The sequence below is a fragment of the Nicotiana sylvestris genome, chromosome 4, assembly GCF_000393655.2.
Source record: "Nicotiana sylvestris chromosome 4, ASM39365v2, whole genome shotgun sequence".
NCBI lineage: Eukaryota > Viridiplantae > Streptophyta > Magnoliopsida > Solanales > Solanaceae > Nicotiana > Nicotiana sylvestris.
In genome coordinates, this window is record NC_091060.1 from 67,875,627 (window position 1) to 67,893,076 (window position 17,450).

Here is a 17,450-nt window from a genome sequence, read left to right on the forward strand (position 1 = left end):
TTATCGGAATCCGAGACGTGGGCCCGGGGGTCAAGTTTGACCAATTTCGGGATTTTTGATGTAAATTGGTTATTTTCGAGTGGTCTTTCTTCCCTTAGCATATTTTGATGGTATAAATCTATATTTGGTTAGATTTGGAGCATTTAGAGACCAAGTTGAGAGGCAAGCGCATCGCGGGCTAGAGTTTGGACCGGATTGAGGTAAGTAATGATTGTAAATGTCTGTCTTGAGGATATGAAACCCCGGATTTAACATCGTTGTGCTATTTTGAGGTGATGCGCATGCTAGATGACGAGCACGGGCTCGTGCACCATTGGGGATTGTGACTTAGTATGTACCGTATGACTGTTTAACTGCGTATTTTATTGAAAACTGTTTGCTATCATCATGTTTTGGGCTGAATGCCATATTTGGCCCTCGTGCCAATTGTTTTGGACCCTTAGGGGATTTTTACTACTAGTCCTCACTGTTTTGAGTTCATATTTGTACTCAGTCATGCTATATTATACTATTTTCATAACTTAGCTATATTTACTCCGTTTTGACATTTCAAATGATATTTTGGGCTGAACATCATGTTTTACTGTTGCCCGAGTGGCATGAGAGATTTTTGACTAAGTGAGGCTGAGGCCTGTGTTCTGAGGTTATTAGGGGATCGGGCTATGCACCGCAGCGGTATTATACTTATTCATGTTTTTGAGGCTAAGGGCCTGATTTGTTATGCCACAAGGTGGCTTGTTATAAGCCTGAGTGCTTGTTTGATTATGCCATGAGATGGCTTATTATTGCGCTTGGGCCGTAAGGGGCCCCTCCCGGAGTCTGTACACCCCTAGTGAGCGCGGGTAACAATGTGAGTGATATGTTGTAGCCCGAGGGGCTGTTGTTGTTTCATATTGAAGCCCGCGGGGCTGTTCTTGATCCATGTTTGCCCGAGGGGCTGGTTCTGTTAATATTATTCCCGAGGGGCGGTTTATGGTACATGCTTTTCCCGAGATGCTGTTTATGTTTTCATCATTTTTACTCATTGTTTTATTACTAATTTGAAACTATTTAAAGTTATTTTAAAAGGTTTTACTGAAACTCAGCTTGATTTATGAATTAAATGATTTTTGTACTATTTTGGAAATGTACTGCATTTGACGTAGCGTTATGACGTGGCTTACGTGTTTTCTTACTGCTCAGCTTTCATTTACTTTTAATACTTACTAAGTTGGCGTACTCACATTACTCCCTGCACCTTGTGTGCAGATTTAGGTGTTTCTTGACCCCGTAGCAGGTGTTGATTGCTTAGTGGCATAGTCATCGGAGTTAGCAAGGTAGCTGCCCGACGTTTGCAGCACTGTTTTTCTTCCTCTTGTCTTCCTTACACTATATTTAGTACATTTTTAGACTCTTCGTTGTATTCAGACCATAGTAGATGCTCGTGACTTGTGACACCCCGATGTCGGGCTTGTGTATTTATTCTGCACTATTCATTTAGACTTTCATTATGAAATATTTGATTAAGTAAAGATTTAAAAATGACTTTTATTGATAAATGGTGAATTCGGGAGTTGTGTCGACTGGCCTAGTTTCATGATTGGCGCCATCACGACCGGGCCGATTTTAGGGTTGTGATAAGTTGGTATCAGAGCCAGGTTACATAGGTCTCACCAGTCATGAGGAAGTTTAGTGGAGTCTCGCGGATCGGTAGGGAGACGTCTGTACTTATTCTCGGGAGGCTGCAGAACCTTTAGGAAAAACTTCACATTCTCGAATTCTTATCGTGAGTCCTTGATTTAGCTTGAAATGTAACTCTTTGAATTCCTTCCATGCATTTGTATGCACGCATGAGCGTCAGTATCATATTAGCATCAATGGCTTGTGATTCCCTGATCGAGCGGCAAGGTGTGATCTTTGTGTGTTGATATTGGTCCAGTCTGGAGGACATGAGGTCGGGGTTTGCCTATAGCTTGAGCACTTAGGCGTTGATTGTGTGAGCATATGCTTTTGGATTTGTATGTCCGATAGCGTCCCTATTCATGGGAGTGATGACTGGATAGCTATGTGATGAGTATTATTTGAACGAGACAAGATGAATCTGCTTGGGGGTAGTAAGAACTATTCGTTGCTTGATTTCCATCGTGATTTGATTTATAGCCCGAGTTGTGGGCGAGTTGAAGGACCTTTTCATGTTGCCTAGTTGGGAAGTGAAGTAGATTTCACGTTTTGATACGAGTTAAGACTTAGGAAGATTAAGTGACTGCGTAAGGTTTATGACGGTGCAAGGGTATAAAGAGATGTTAGTTTGAGGCGAAGCAGGTGGGTTATCTCCTGCGGAGTGTTCTGAAGTTTGTGTGATCCTTATGCTATTGTTGGAAGATCTCCTTTACTAGTGAAATATATGTGTTGCAATTTAAATTTGGGGTCACTTAAGAGAGTAGGCTTGACTGTTACTAGGGTGAACACGAGATTTGTAGAAGGTTTAAAGTACTAGATGGTCTGTGTTGCACGAGCTTTTGAAGGATTGAGTTTAATATCACTATGGTATTATGGCAGTGATAGAGTATATACATTGTGAGTTATTATGTGTTTAGATCTATGGCTTTGAGCCAAGTGGGGGAGTCTGCTATTGGTTAGTTGATGGCACGGTTATGTGCTATGTTGGTTCCAATTTGAGGCATACTGGTAAATCAGTTATGGCTTACGGAGGTTGAGACCGAGGATGGCTCAAGTAAAAGAAATTTCTATAAAGGTTATGTTATGCTTTATGGGTGCATGAGAATCATGGAATGACTTGAGTTGGTACTGGTGAAGGATGTACGGTGCATGGAACAGGAAGTTGCTTGGTTGCATTAAGGTGAGGTTACATTCTGCAGTGTCGGAGTGCTAATGGAGCACAGGTCGTCTGGTTCGTTGATCTGTCTAATTGTGAGTTGAGTAGAGTGGATGACTCTCGAGAATGGTCCTAGTGGGTTCAAGCTTTTACATGTAATAATTGGAGATTTTTTAGTTATATATTTGGCTAGAAACTAAGGTCTGCATTATGGGATTCTATATATATCAGTATTAGGAAGGTGAAGGTAATGGCTTTGAGTTCGCAGGGAATCACTTCAGGGTAGGTATTTTGAATGTGCTACATTTGGGAATATTTAAGAGAGTACCCAGCGGCTTATGAGCCTTTGACGGTGTGATTTTATGCTTGGGTCTCACGTGGTGAGTCTAGATTAAAGAATTGTGGTGTTATAGCGAGAAGAAGTATCAAGTTGAGCGTAAATAAGAACGAACTTGGATGGATGGGACAGCTTGGTAGTAGGTCGGATCGACATAGTAAGGATATGATTAGTTCTTTGGATGCTTACAAGGTAATGACTTTTTGTAGGTGTTTCGCAGCAATGCGCTTGGGTTTTAGTGGCCTGCATAGTTTGGTTGAGTTAGAAGGATTCAGTCCTGACGGTTTAGTTTTGTGCAAATGGAATTCGGAGAATTATTGATGGCTTCCACCACGGTTAAAGATGTATATTTTATACGAGCGTGAGGAGCAGGGGATGTATAGTGATTTTCTTCTAGATGGGATCAAAGGAAATTCTTGGCTCGTTGAGTACGTAGTTGCGTGTGGCTCGGAAGTGATATGAAGTTCTCATGTTTATCCTAGGATGGTATGGTATATGCGGTATGTTGTGTAGGATTGAGATTTGCATGTGTAAGGTCACGATTCAGTTTTGAAAGGAAGGTCATAAAATTCTCGGAAAAGGGCAATGTGAGTGAGTTGATGATACTTAATTAGTATTGCGGCACTCTCTTGTTGGATCGACTACTGATATTCGAGTTTGCTTGGTGGAACAGAAGAACTTTAGGAGTATCTCTCGTGGGATGATTGGGTATTAGAGGTGTGTTGTATATTCAGACGGTGGAGTTGGGATCGGATATGGTGATTCACGTGCTGTATGGATTTCGAGACTGGGAGTTCTCATAAACAGTTTAGGTCGTGGTTGTAGACCTCATACACTGGTCTTGTGTGGAAACTATTAGAGGTTTGGAGACCCGAGTGGATCCTTGTTGCTTAGTATGCTAGAGTGTGCTGTGATATTGGGTATGGACTGGTTGTCTACGTGTCGTGTTATTCTGGGCTATTGCGCTAAGACGGCAACGTTGGCCATGCCGGGAATGCCATGGATTGATTGGCGAGGTTCAACGGATTATGTTCCCAGTAGGATGGTTTCCTTTTGAAGACCTAGCGGATGGCTGGGAAGGGTTGTCTTTCTTATGTGTCCTTCGTGATGGATGTCAGTGCAGAGACTTCTACCATTGATTCAGTTCCGGTGGTGAGGGATTTTTCCGATGTGTTTCCTGCTGCCAGGCATTTCGCCAGACGGGGTTGTTGATCTCGGTATTGATTAGGTGTCGGGCATCGTATCGTATGGCACCGGCGGAGCTATAGGAGTTGAAGGAGCAGTTTCAGAGACTTCTTGATAAGGTGTTCATTGGTAGGCCAATATGGATATGTGTTCTAACTCGAGTCGTCTTGGTTCACTCCGAGTTGTATTGTTGAGGGATGTTGCTTTAAGCATCAATACAACACAATAGGGGGGGGTGATTTGTGTGGTACCCAATTTCCGCTTAACTAAACTATAGAAGGACCTAATTCTTCTATGTGTTCCTACTACTACTATTTGCGGAATAATTAGTAGAGAAAATAAAGAACACTGAGATTTTTACGTGGAAAATATCTGGCTCAAAAGGTGAAAAAACCACGACCTACTATTCAGTAGGATTTTCCCAAACTTCCACTAAAAAACTAATCCAAAACATTACAAAACTCTTTGTAAACCTAAGGATTAACTCTAATCCCGTTGTGGCACACAACCTCAACTATTGCGATAACTTCAAGTTAACTCTAGCTTGAACACTCTAGGTACCAAATACAATTGCTTCTATGAAAGTTGAAAGGTACAATGTAAAATCACCTACTACAATTGAACTAGAATAAAAGATAGACACTTGGAACTGGTTCTTCTATCTCGTTCAAGTAGCTTCAGGATTGCACACTTGAATCACACATAGATTACTTGCAAAATCGCCTTGCTCTTTTGCTCTCAATTTAAGTTTAACTTCAGCTTATGTGCATTACCTGTAAAAGAGAACAACACTGATATTTAATGGGTTAGTAATTAGAGATTGACTGGGATTCAAAATGCTACTCTTCTATCGTAGAAGAGGTTAAGTTGATCTCAAACTCTAACACTATCTTCTTCCTAAACTGTGTTCTCTTCATGTAAGGAGTCTTCCTCTCCTTATCCAATATGCAACCTTCTCGATCAGATCAAGAGATATTGCTTCTTGATCAGTTAGATTTATCTCCATCACATGCATCTCACATGTACAAGTTGATCATGACTGTGCTTCGCAAGTTGGACCTGGTCCATGTTTGAGTTCTTTTGTTAGTCTTCAAAATTTCACCTGTTCTTGGCCAACAAATTCCCCCTTTTTGATGATGACAAACTCTGTACTTTTGACTTACTTGGATCCTGTAAGAATTCAGCTTAACCATCAATACAAAGTTTAGAAAATTCACTTATCTTCAAGGATCAGGCTAATTAGGTTATAAGTATCACTTATTCAGAATGTGTAAAGCACAATATCTCTTCTCCCTTTTGGCATCATCGAAAAGTTGCATACAAAGTGTGAGTCCCAGATTTTAGTAAATACTCATGGCCACTGGGGCAAATGCAAGTGCAATCATGGATCAATCACCACTAATCAAGCAAACATATTTAAACTATCAATGAAAGATTAACATTGAACAAGAGCAAAAACAGTAGATATCATTGATAGAAGATATGCTGCTACCACAATCCACAACCAGAAAGCAAAAAACATTTAAAACATGAGCAAAAAGAAAGAAAAATCCCTAATCTGTGTCACTGAAGGTACTAGACAGGTTTAGGATACAAAGGCTAGAATTCCTAAGGCTTGGGGGGAGCTAGAGGGTTGGTTTTGGGCTTGGAGAAGATTCAACATGTTGTGAAGAATTCTATCATTCTTATCCTATTCTTTGGTAAGCTCAGTTCTGAGAGCATCCCTCTCAGATTTCACCTCTGCCATACGAGCATTTATCCTAGCTATCTTGGCATCCTTGGCTTCACATTCCTGAACAAGAGCTCTGACTTTATTGTTGATAGGAGTCTTCTTTGATGAACCAGTTTCATTTGGGATGGCATTGACAAAATAGTCATAAGAGAGCAGAGTATTAATGCCAAAGTGGTCCTTGCTTGAGGCCATTTCCCATTTCTTCAGAGGCACATTGCACCTATCCAAAACCGTAGTCAGAATAAAGCCATATGGGGTAGTATGAGTGTTGGATCCATTGATGACCCTATCAAGTAGCTTGATGATGAATGCAGGACAATTAATTTGCCTTACACTTTCCAGGCACTCCATCAAAACTAAATCCATATAATTTGCAATATGCCTTCTCTCCTGCCTGGGCAATAGCCATTTGTTGACAAATTCAAACAAGACTTTGTGTTGTGGCCTCATTTCACTCTTCTGAATAGCCCAAGCCTCATTCACATCTGCAGCATCACAGAACCTCCTAGTAATTTCAAGTGCAGTAGGAAGGGAGTCCAGACATGGCCACCTTTGCCTTGTATAGTCATCAAACCCTTCAGAGGGTATGTCAAGGATCTCTCCCAGTTTCTTTGCATCAAATGTCACTTGACCTCCTTTCACCAGGCTGCTAACTCGACCATCCTTCACCTCTACATTTTCCATGAACTCAATGATCTCATTCCTGGCTAGCCTTCCATCCATCTGAAGGGCCATGTCCTTCCAACCCTGAGCAGCTAAGGTATCCACCAGTCTCATCATTTCTGGTTACACCAGGTCTTTCAGCAATCTACCCTTCAAAAGTTTTCTTTTGCCAAACATGGCAAGCTTGTCATGTTCATCATCAGACTCATTTTCTTCTTCTTCTCCAATCCATTGCTCATCTTCAAAAATTCTTACTTGTTTACTTTTACTGCAGACCTTGTCCTTTTGGCCAATGAGGGTTCAGCAGTTTCAGACATAGAGGAAGACTTCTTGAAAGAAGTCTTGGGATTTTTGGGCTAGGTGGTTTGAACCTCCACTGTTGTAATTGTCTCATGATGGACCTTTTCTATCTCCTTAACTTCCACAGCTTCTGAGGACTCTACAACTTTCCCTTTTCTTTTATCCATCCTTTTCTTCTTACTCTCAGCCAGAGCCTTTTGTAGATCACTCTCACTCTATTTCACCCTACTTCATGTGGCTCTTCCCTTTGGCAAGTAAGTTTTAGTAGTTGTTGGGGATGAAACCTTTCTTTTCTTGGAGGGTTTACGAGCACTGGGGGCTTTTGGTGTGGGAGTTCTTCTTTTCTTTAGATTATAACTAGCCCCAACCTTTTTCAACAGGTCTACTAGGGTCTCTTCAGTTGATGAACCAGGTTCATCTCCTTGTGTGCTTAGATTTACTAACCCTTCAGCAGCTTCATCAGAACCACTTACCCTTGACTTCATGCCACTTTCTTCAATATTCTCTTATTTAGCCCCACAGATAGCAGGTACTGACAAATCAGCAGTGGGTGAATGATCAACCACTTTTTTCCCTTTTCCTCTCTTGTCACCACATGCACCCTCTCTTTTTTTTTCTTTTTTAGATTTCTTTTTACATCCACTCCTTTGTAACTCAGATAATTCCATATCCCTGATAGGCCCAACCAGAACAAACCTAGTTTCTAAATTCTCAGTCAAAGAAGAACTTACTTTAGTAGGGGATTCTTGAGCCTTCTCTGAGTTAGAAGACCCAAGTCCTTCCCCCGCACTAGCAGATTTGTACGACATAGAATCAGAGGTAGAGTCAGAGTCTTGGACCTGGCTTTCCTGTAATTTCTCATTCAATTTCTTTGAAAGAGCCCCAGAAGCTACTGATTTTCGAGCAAGCATTTTTACCTTTCTCAGCCTGGATTTGGGTGATGTGCTAGGTGGAGGAGGGGTAGATGAATTTGAGGAGATGGTAGAGGAGTTCTAGGGTTGTCTTGTGGGTTTTTCATTATCGCTGATTTCTTCAGAGAATTGGTGAGTTAGACCTTTGGAGAAGAAAGCAAGTGAAAGTGAAGAGGGGTTTTTGACGGTTTAGAATTATGAAGATGGCAGGAGGTAATGATGTGTATTTAAAAAAGAAATACACATTTAATGTATAACAGAAGCTTTAGCAGTGGTCAATTAGAGGTCTAATCAACCTGAAATTTCAGGTTTGAATGAACGGTTAAGCTTCCGTAGATTTTAGGCAAATTTCGTGGTTTAGAGTTCTAAGGCTAACGGAACTGGTTCAAAAACTAACTGATAGAATTTTCTAAGAATTTGAACAATTGTAGGACTTATGCTCATGATTTAAATATTTATATTTCTAATTGTGCAGAGTATAGAAAACATACCTTACCATTCAGATGAACCAATACTGATGAACCAGGTTCTTCATTTAGAATTCTCTTGACCATGCCTCAATTTACCATAATAGAGAAAATTTTGTAAGAGATCAGTGAGTCATATTAACACATGTCAAAGGAGTATACTAATTACACTATGAACCTGAGTAAATATTAATCTAGATATTTACACAAGTTAAGATTTCCTAGCAAAAAAAACCATTTTTCATTTTTTTCAATATTTTTTCATTGTTCATTCTGATCTAGTCCTATTAGGTAATCTTAATCATCCCTAATTTCAACCTGTTCCTCTCAAAGTTTTCTATACTCAGTGCTTTAGTAGTGATGTCAGCAATTTATTTATCAGTAGCACAAAATTCTATGGATATCAATCCTTTCTCATAGTTATCTCTTAAGAAGTGGTGTCTAACATCTATGTGCTTAGTCCTCTTATGATGAACATGGTTATTTGTCATACTTATAGCACTAGTATTATCACAGAAGATAGGAATACGACCAACTTCAATGCCAAAATCTATCAGCTGTTGTTTGATCCACAACAATTGAGCACGACAAGAGGCAGTAGCAACATATTCAGCCTCAGCAGTGGATAGGGACACTAAATTCTATTTTTTATTAGCCCGTGATACTAGACATGAACGAAGAAAATGAGCCATACCTGAGGTGCTTTTCCTTTCCACAGGGAAACCTGCATAATCAGCATCAGCATACACTACTAGATTGAAATTACTACCTTTAGAGTACAAAAGACACAAATCAGTAGTGCCTTTCAAATATCTCAGTATCCTCTTTACAGCAATCAAGTGAGATTCCTTTGGATTAGCCTGAAAATGAGCACAAAGCCCTACACTAAACACTATGTCAGGTCTGATGGTAGTAATATATAAAAGTGAACCAATCATACCCCTATATAATTTTTGATCAACAAATAAACTAGGTTCATCTATGTCTAATTTAGTGGCAGTTGCAATGGGGGTGTCTATTTCCTTTAATTCATCCATTTTAAACTTTTTGATCAACTCTTTTGCATATTTCTGCTGATGGATCATGGTTCCATTTGGGTTTTGTTTAATTTGTAAGCCTAAGAAAAAGTTTAGCTCACCCATCATACTCATTTCAAACTCACTCCCCATTAATTTGGCAAAATCCTTAATTAGTTTGTCAGTGGTTGCCCAAAAAATTATGTCATCAACATATATTTGTACCACAAGAAAATCCTTACCTTTTTCCCTCAAGAATAAAGTACTGTCAATTTTACCTCTTTTGTTGCCATGTTCAAGCAGGAATTTGGAAAATCGTTCATACCATGCTCTAGGAGCCTGCTTGAGTCTATAGAGAGCCTTGTCTAATTTGTACACATGTTCAGGACATTCCTTGCTCTCAAACCCTGGAGGTTGTTTAACAAACACTTCTTCTTTTAGGTAGTCATTCATGAAGGCACTTTTGACATCCATCTGATGAAGAGTGAATTCCATGTGTTCTGCAAAAGCTATGATGAGTCTTATTGCTTTAAGTCTTGCAACTGGAGCAAAGGTCTCATCATAATCTATACCCTCCTCTTGGCTATAAACTTGGACCACCAGTCTTGCCTTATTTCTTGTAATTGTTCAATCTTCGTCATGCATGTTTCTGAAGACCCATTTTGTGCCAATTATTGATCTGTCCTTGGGTCTTGGAACAAGATGCCAAACTTGACTTCTCTCGAACTGATTGAGTTCATCTTGCATTGCATTTACCCAATCTGCATCCTGCAAAGCCTCACCAACATTTTTAGGTTCAGTAAGAGATAGGAAAGCATCAAAAGCACACAGATTCTTTAATTGTGATCTAGTTTTAACTCCAGAGGTTGGATCAGCAATTATGTTCTCAATGTGATGAGAACTTTGATATTTTTGAGGTTTCACAACCAACTGATTTCTGCTCGATGTTTCTCCCATGCTCTGTTGCTGAGGAACAGGGTCATGAATAGGTTCCTTTAGGGGACTGGTTTCAGTTCCTCTTTGATCAGTTCCCCCTGTCAGGTTGCCTTGGATGGAAGAACCTGTTCCATCACATGTTCCTTCTTTTGGAGCAACTTTGGTTTGAGCTGAGACTTCACTCAAATCTTTCACCAGCCCAATAACTTCATCTTCATGTTCCTGTCTCTCAGAAAGAATGTTAGTTTCATCAAATACTACATGTACACTTTTTTCTACACACAATGTTCTTTTATTGAACACTTTATATGTCACGCCCCAACCTCGGGAGGTGCGACCGGTGCTCAATCGAGTAGCCCCCAACTGAGCAAGCCTTATAAAACAATTCCTACCCAACTCGATAGGAATAAGGAAACCATGCTTTCATTGATTTATTTAGACGAGGAAAGAGGGTGCATTCTACAATGTTAGCTCATTTTAAATCACAACATTAAACCGTCGATAAGTTCCAAGATTCCATACAAATACACTTTAGCAAAGCGAGAATTTGAATTACATCATATTTCGTAGACCCATCCAATGCCCGTACATAACCCGCACATATGTCTGTCACACATCCTTTTTACCTACACTCGATGGAGTTTATAAGGGAGTTTTTCCAATCAAAGGACAATCAAAATGGGATTCGTTTATTTAAAGATTTAGAGTCGCCACTTGGGAAAATTTATGGTGTCCCAAGTCACCGGTTCGAATCCCAAATCGAGGAAAAGATTGACTCTGTATTGTAGCCTGTGAACCAGAAATCCGGGTAAGGAATTCTGTTAACCCGGAAGAAGGTGTTAGGCACTCTCGAATTTCGTGGTTCTAGCACGGTCGCTTAACCATTTATACTTGGCTTAAATTATTTAATTATGTTTTTAGAAACTACATGCATTTTTACCTTTACCGCTTTTAATTACGTGAATTATCGAATTACGCATACGTATACTCGTGTGGTTTGGCGTGTCAAGAGTCATGTCACGCGTACGTGTACACAATTCACAACACATAATTTATTTAACAAAAAAAAACTTAGTCAAAGTCGCACGGACGCGGACCTTAATTTATTTTTGAAAATTCGTAATTATGTCACGCGAACATGTCCACAATCATGATAATATTTTAAACAGCCCTAAAGGTTTCTCTAGGAATATTTATTATTTTACCTCTACATTATGAAATTAACACAAGAGCCATTTGTTACTAAGTGTCTAACTATGGCTTGCCTCAAATTTCCATTTTTAAGACCCTAATTATTTAACACTAAAGTACTTGAGAAGTCCCTTCCAAACAACAAGGCTTTATTAAACCATTTTATTAGAGGAAGGGCCTGAATATTTTGGCAACGCCGACTGCAAGCAAGGACTTCAGGATCGAATCCCTGAAGCCATCCCTACCAGTGATCTCTCATAATCTTTTTAACCGTTGAGGAGGGGAGAAAAACGAGTCGGGGCATGAATAAGAACTTTATATATATCAATCAACAATAATCCCTTTTTAAACTAAGGCATAAACTATATGGAAACATCAATTGGTTACAGTTAAGACCAGGCAATCTATACATACATAGCCAAAATTTTAGCAGAAGCTATTGTTGTATACAATCTATACCTTGAGCATAGTTGGACAACTTAACACATGAATCATAACAAGAAAACAAAAGTATAAACAACAGAAGCTAATAGAATTTAACATTCAAACAAGACTCTTATTCAAATTCCAATTCGAACATCGAAATCTGTATACAAATTCAATCTGGTTCCAACTTGTGGCACTTCATTTGTTAGCAAAGGGTATGAAGGAATACCTGGAAATGAAAGTCAAAAAGGGGTGAGATCAGAAGTAAAAACAATAGCAATCACCAGCAGCAACAAAATAGTCCCAGTTTTAATCCAGCTATTAACCCCAGATAGTTCAATGAAACAGTATATGGAAAATGGTTTCAGCCAATTCGAAATTGAAAACCAGAAAATAGAAATCAATGAAACAGTAAATTCTAGTTTTTTTTCCAGTATTTTCGGAATGTTTTCTTGTCTCCCTCTCTCAGAATCTCTTCCAAGTTTTGTTAGCTCTCTGCCCCTGTATATCCAGTGTATCCAGAGAGTATATCGAGTGTATACCTCTCTCTCCGGCCCCTTCTCTTTTTTTTCCTCTCCGAATTTCCTAGCCTTCTACCCTCTTTGAATGCTCTCCCCCTCTGACCATGATTTTCAGCCCTTAAATGTGCATTAAGTGAGTGCCATTTCCATTACCCATTCCCATTTTTCAATTATCTACACTAGTTTAGTGCTTTTATTTAATTTAGTAGTGCATTTCCTAGACCCTACCATTGTAGAAGCTTACTAAAGTTAGGTAAACATTACCCTTATTGAACAACCCCTAAACCAAATTATTCTACCAAATTAATTTAATTATCTCTGAATAATAATTATCACACCTAATTAAATAAAATTACAAAAATTCGAAATTAAACAATAAAAATGCAAAATACATTTTTTTGTGATTTTTTCAATTTTGTAAAGCAGAAAAATTACTTACTGATTTAAAAATGCAAAAATTAAATCCTAGATGCGAATGCAACATATTTTTGTATTTTCAAGATTATGTAAAGATAAAAATAAGGTACTATTTTTGTATATATTTATTTAAATTTATGAAAGATACGTAAGCTAAAATATTTTTTTGTAATCTTTCATTTTTATGACGAAAATAAAGTAAAGAAGTCAAAAATAGTTGAAATAGCTATATTAGGCCTACATTAAAAATTTACATTCTAAAATATAAAAATCTTGGGTAAGGTCAAAAATCACATGTCTACAATGTATACGGAGCCTCTAAGGATGAAAAGACAAGTTATGACAATGCCGGCAACAAGGCCCCGACTATACCTCAAAAGTAGAAGTCTACAACAAAAGATGTGCAATATAACCCCTTGAATGAGAAAGGGGCTCACCAAGACTTCAAGAAGAAGGTACTCCGCAACGTGCGATCTGCACTATCTACAATGGAGCCACCTACATTCATTTAAAAATGTAGCGCCCCCGGCAAAAGGGATGTTAGTACCATGGAATAGTACTAGTATGTATAACTAAACACCATCTAGTTAGAAAGAACTTTCATGCAAGAATAAGAAATCACAAGTATAACTCAAGCTTTAAACGATCACAACATTATCAAATAAAATAATCATACAACTTCCACATCATTTTTACATAGCTTTTAGTTTGGGCATTTCACACTATTCATCATTGTTCACAATACCACCGCTATCTTGAGCAGAGTCCGATCTCGACCTGATCGGCTAGGTCGCTTCATTTGAGGCATATATATCAATCACAATCTCATTTTCCTTTCCGGAATTCATTCACAATACCACTGCTATCTTGAGCGGAGTCCTCCCTCGGCCCGATCGTCTAGGTTGCCTTTCCAAGGCATTGTTTCCTTCGCATTAATCAGTCTGTTTCACATATATCATTTCATAGGCACTTGGGGCCACAACTTATCACATTATCCTTGACACTAGGCCGCATATTTACATCGTTCCCACATTCAATGTTATCTTTGTAATTTAGGATAATAAGCGCACACAAGAGCAATTAAAATTGTAGGCATAGAGGAGACTTCACATGGATGGTGCAACATACGCAACTTCAATTTCATTTTAAAGTCCAAGAATTTCAATACATAATTCATATCCTTGCCCTCTTCAAATTATCAAGACAACACGTTGATCATGTTGAGACACATATTTCACTCATATACGGTTACAACATCAATTCATGTCAAATAATAAGCAATGCAACAATTCAACTCTAATCTTACCATATTCACACAAACGCCGATGAAGCTCAATTTCTAAAAGACGGGGTTTTAGTCATACATATCTCAACCGAGCTTTCCTTAATCCTATAACGCTCCGGAATGTTCACACTTCAATCTATTTAAGCAATATAGCACAATCTAACTCATAATCAAGAAAAGATCATAATTTAAGCTCTCTTGAGCATTTTACCGAGCATTTAGTGTTCATTAAGGCCTTATGGTTCTTTTATGCAAGATTACACTAGCCCATTACCCATGCCTCCTCTTTTATAATTCCTCATATTCTTCAAGAACACATGCATGCAATGCAAACCTCCTTATCCCCATGAATTACCTCACCAATGACCCTTTGTAGCTATGTGTAAAAATAAGAGCTGAGGTGATGAAGCCTTACCTCTTGGGATGAGGGTTTAGGTCCCTCATTTGATTATCTTCAATGATTTACCAAGGATTCATGGAGTAATTTTGATGGGAAGCACTTCCCCTCTCTTAGACCCCTCTCTCTCTCACTCTAAAAGTGTCAGGAAATAGGATCAAATGAGCTATTGCACAGGATATAACTACAGGGAGGTCGGGTTTAAAATTTAGAAAACTTGAGCTCCGACTCGGATCTATGATCGCAAAAGTGGACATGCGGCCCGCATAATGGACTGCAAAAATGCTCCACAAGACCTGAACACACTACATGGGTATGCGGCAGAAATGTGGTCCCATACCCGTTCTGCGGAAGCATAATGCACCGCAAAACTGCCCCTTTCAAAATCCCAAGGGAATTATGCGACGTCTTTGCGGCCTGCATATCGATTATGTGATCGCATAATCGGCCGCATAGTTGACATCAATTTGGCCAACATACTGCTTCACTCTGCGACGACTATGCGACCGCATAGTGGACCACAATAATGGTACTTTTCTGGAAAACATTGTTCTTTGACTTTTTAATGCATAGACCAGTGCTAAAGGGTCCGAACCGCGACGAGCTTTACGCATCTTTAACACATATTCCTAATTGCCACTACGAGCTTTCGGGTTTAGAGTGGAAATTTTCATGGGGCCTCACATCCTCCCCCACTTAAGATCATTTGTCCTCGAATGAGGATCAAGGTTCACTTATTAGCAATCTCTTATGCAACCTTCCGATTTCTTTCTCAACCTAAACATACTATTAGTCTCCAAATTCGGCTAACTCCTTGAATTGCCAAAAATTTCACCAGAGTTTCCTTTGTATCTGGGCCTTATCCACCGGTCAGAGAGCCTCAGAAACACATCCTATTAGCAGGTACACATTCCATAGGCATAACATAACTCGTACAATACTAACCATGGCCGCATATGCAACATATATATATAACAAAAACAGGATAGTTTTGCATAGATTAATTCAAAAGATAATAGTTCATAGGAGCTGAGTGTATAAAAGCTATTTCATAACTATTCAAACAAATGTGGGTACTTCTTTTTCATTTCATCCTCGGCTTCCCAAGTGGCTTCCTCAACTTGCTGGTTCCTCCATAACACCTTCACGGACGCAATTTCCTTATTTCTCAACTTCCGAACTTTCCTAACAAGAATGGCAACTGGAACTTCTTCATACGACAGCTCTTCATTAACATCAATAGTTTCAACCAGCACAATAGTTGACGGATCTCCTAATACCTTTCTCAACATAGACACATAGAAGACCGGATGTACCAATGATAGCTTGGGTGGTAGCTCGAGCTTGTATGCCACCTGACTAATCCTCTGAATGATTTTGTATGGTCCGACATACCTCGGACTCAATTTTCCCTTCTTCCCAAACCGCATGATGCCCTTCATAGGGGAAACCTTCAAAAATACCCAATCATCTTCCTTGAACTCTAAATCTCTGCGACGAACATCCGAGTAAGACTTCAGTTTTCAACCTCTCCTTAATAATCTTGACTTTCTCCATGGCCTGATGCACGAGGTCTGGCCCTATCAATTTCGCTTTTCCAACCTCGAACCACCCAATGGGAGACCTACATCTCCTACCATACAATGCCTCAAATGGTGCCATTTGGATACTAGCATGGAAGCTGTTGTTGTAAGCAAATTCTATGAGATGCAAATGGTCATCCTAACTACCCTTGAAATAAAGAGTACGAGCACGCAACATGTCCTCAAGCGTCTGAATGGTCCGCTCTGCTTGCCCGTCGGTTTGAGGGTGAAAGGTTGTGCTAAGATTTATCTTCCAAAAGTTGACTGCAAACTGAGCCCCTCGATCGGAAATGATTGAGACTATAGTACCATGCAACCTGACTATTTCCTTGATATACAATTGGGCATACTTTTCCGCTGTGTCAGTAGCTTTAACTGGCAAGAAGTGCGTTGATTTAGTGAGTCGATCCACGATTACCCAAATTGAGTCGAACTTGCGTGGAGTGAGAGAAAACCTACCACAAAATCCATGTTAATCATCTCCCATTTCCACATTGGAATTTCTATGCTTTGAGCCAACCCACCGGCCCTTTGATGTTCGGCCTTCACTTGCTGACAATTCGAACATTTTGCCACAAAGTCCGCCACATCCTTCTTCATGTTGTTCCACCAATAAATTTCCTTGAGATCATGTTACATTTTCGTAGAACCTGGGTGCACGGAATACCTGGAAGTGTGAGCTTCTGCCATGATCCTTCCCCAAAGATCGTCAATATCATGAACACATATGCGGTCTCGGTATTGTAGGGTACCATTATCCATGTCAAGGGAAAAACTTGTGCTCTTGTGTTTGTGAATTCCCTCTTTCAATTGTGCTAATAATGGATCATTGAATTGCTTTTCTTTCACCTCCGCCACAAGCGATGATTCAGTCCTATTCTGCATAATTACCCCTCCTTCATTAGAGTCGCGAACTCCTATACTAGCCAACTGGTAAACCTCCCTAGCTAACGGCCTCTGATATACCTCCAAATGAGCCAAACTTCCCATAGATTTTTGATTAAGAGTGTTTGCCACAACATTAGTCCTTCCCGGGTGATAAAGAATATCAATGTCATAGCCCTTGAGTAACTCTAGCCATCTTTTTTTCCTCAGATTCAACTCCTTCTGCTTGAAAATATATTGAAGGCTCTTGTGGTCCGTGAATATATCCACATGGACCCCATATAGATAAATTCGCCAAACCTTTAGCGCAAACACTAATGTCGCAAGCTCTAAGTCATGAGTTGGATAGTTCTTTTCATGATTCTTGAGTTGCCTAGAAGCGT